General features: G+C 48.2%; 1 protein-coding gene across 1 annotated transcript in view; it reads right to left on the bottom strand.

The window, feature by feature from the left end:
* Nucleotides 1-2,910, bottom strand: part of ABCC4 (ATP binding cassette subfamily C member 4) — a 255,354-nt gene that overhangs the window by 251,900 nt on the left and 544 nt on the right. The gene's annotated exons all lie outside the window — the stretch shown is intronic.

Genomic DNA, 2,910 nt, shown 5'->3' on the forward strand with positions numbered 1-2,910 from the left:
TAGGGAAATGTGGGCACACTGGAGTATAGGATCAGGATCCAGGATGACCTCAACAGACTGAACTCATGGGCATAACAGAATCAGATGAGGTTTAAAAGAGATTCAATGCGAAGTCCTTCATCTGAGTAGGAAGAACCACAACTACAGGATGGGTGGTGGTCCACTGGCTGGTTCAGGATCTGAAGACCTGGGGGTTATGATCAACCGGAAGATGAACATGAGTCAGCACTGTCATGAGGTTGCCAGGAAAGCAAATAGAACTCTGCTATGCATCAGTCAATGTGTGGCCAAGAGATCCAGAGAAGTGCTCCTCCCTTTCTATTCGGCACTGGGGAGGCCTCAGCTGGAGTACTGTCCAGTTCAGGGCACCGCACTTCAAGAAGGACATGGATAAGCTCAAGAGGGTACAAAGAAGGCCCACCCACATGGTCAAGGGCGTGGAGGATAGGACCTATGAGGAGAGACTCTGAGAATTGGGCCTGTTCAGTCTGAGTAAGAGAAGGCTGAGAGGTGACTTGATAGCCACCTACAACTACATCAGGGGTGAACACCAAGATCTATGCGAGCAACTCTTCAGGAAGGCATCTCAAGGGAGGACGAGGACCAATGGGCATACATGTATGGAGGGTCATTTCAGGCTAGATATAAGAAAGAACTTCCTCTGTAAGGGTTGCCAGAATCTGGAACACACTCCCAGCAGAGGTGGTGCAGTCACCATCCTTGGAGGTATTCAAGAAAAGGCTGAACAGACAGGCACCTTGTTGAGCTTGTCTGAGCCCAGTAACTTCCTGCCCTTGGCAGGGACTGGACTTGATGATCCTACAGGTTCCTTCTGGTTCTATGATATACAAGTTCAGTTCCTAAGTATTTTACTTAGTTCCCTAAGGACTCTTTCAAATGTGATAGCTCAATAGAAACCACTGTGACATACAGCTGGCAGTACAGCACTCCTTATTTCTCTACTTGGATACACTGGCAGATCTAGGATTCTGAAAAGGAGGGTGCAGGAGATACCACTGGCACCACATGGGTGACTGCAACTATCCTCTTCTATCCTACCTCCGCCCACCCATGGGCAGACTGTGCCATGGCAGCAGCTGGTAAAGACTCTTTTGAGTCCCTGAAGTAGGTATGACTCCCCCACCCTTGTTTTGGGCACTACCTCCTCTCCGGTGCTCAGTGGGATCTCTCCTCCCCCTCTCCAGCAGGGAGTACCCAGGTGTTGCTCCCAGGCATAGGAAGGAGTGAGATCTGCCCACCACTGTCCCTGGCTGACCTGGGGCAGGGAGAGCCCCAGGGGCACTACTGCCCTGCTCCACCTGGGGCTTTGGTGTGTGGCTGTGTGGGGGTTCTGGGCTCAGCTGGGGACTTCATTGGTGATGGGTGGTCCTCACCCCCAGTGCCTGCCCCCTTCCCAGTCCCCCACAGGTATCCCTTGCTGGCCTGAAGCAGGCATGGGCATCAGGGGTTACTCAAGAGAGGGGACAGGGAGCTGAGATCTGCCCTCTGACCTGCTGCCACCGAGTCTAGCACCACATACAACCACTTGTGGAACTCCTCCTCCCCCCACCCCCCAACCCCAGCTGGAGCACAGCACAGAGCTGTTCCCTAGCTGACCTCTGGGCAGATAGAGATAGAAGCAGCAGTAGGTGAGTCCTCCATTCCTTAGCTGCTACCTGCATGGTTCCTCAGATATCCCCCACCAGCACCAGGCTCCAGCTGGGCTTTGGTCTCCACGGCAGTCCTAGGCATTTGTGGCCACAGGGAAATGGAGCCACTGACAAGTATACTACACTGTTGAAAAGGATGCAACCATGCCACTACATCCCATCTTTATCCACCCCTGCTTCTATACATGTCAGACTCTAAACCCTTATTCCACACCTAAGCAACCTTATGAAAAAAGCCATCTTGCTAAAACCATTGCTGAATCTAGGAAACAGGAACAATGGAAACAATTATCTATGTAGATTTGGAAAAGTCAGGAAGCTATCAACTGATGTGATTACTTCCACTGTATGAAGTTAGGAAAATGTCCTATGGTTCTTTCTGGCCTTTGAATTTATAAATATAACTTGAGCCAGTATCTTCATATGAGGAAGTTAGTGAATGATGGGCACAGAATAATGATCTTTCTCTTATTCTTCTTTGTCCCTGCTATAAACAATATCAGAGTTGCTAATTAAGAGCAAAGTTCACATTAAGCAGTCTTCTAGCCTTGATACCCCATCAGGCTTTAAACTGCTGATTTTTTTATCACAAGGGCTAAGCTATGTTGAGAAGCCAAGTCCCTGGATGACTCTTTTCTAACTCCTAGGAATTCAGATTATTTTAGATCCATCAATAGTTCCCAAACCAGCTGTGAGAGTCATGCGTGGTGGGACTCCCATATGAATTTTTTTTTGCAGCAAGGTAGATGCAAGTGAGGATGCATGCCTGCTGGCCTCATGTCAGATTGTCTAGCAGATCAGGACTACTTTTCCCAGCAAAATAAAAACGGAGCTTTCCCACATACTTTTCTGCACCCAGGCAGGTCTGTTTGCAGACTGAGTTAGATCCAGAGACAGGTATTTCTACTAACTGCTAAAAATCTGGCAAGCTGGTGGGAATTGGCAAGGAGAGCAGAAGCAAAGAAGTTTAGCTTGCATAAACTACATAACTATCTTCAACTGCATTCCCAGGGTGGTGCCTTCAGAATGGGTGTTTTATTTGGCAGCCAGCTGCTCCCACAGTCAAGTCTCTATCCTTCTTATACTTGGCTTTCTGCCCATCATTTCACACCCTCTGATTAAGTAAACTTCATGAAAAGCTTGCACTATATATATATATATATATATATACAGTCCGCCCGCCAGTTACACGACTTCGAGATACACTGATTCACGTATACACGCTTTATATATCGTGACC

Source organism: Alligator sinensis, unplaced genomic scaffold (genome assembly GCF_000455745.1).
Source record: "Alligator sinensis unplaced genomic scaffold, ASM45574v1 scaffold740_1, whole genome shotgun sequence".
Classification (NCBI taxonomy): domain Eukaryota; kingdom Metazoa; phylum Chordata; order Crocodylia; family Alligatoridae; genus Alligator; species Alligator sinensis.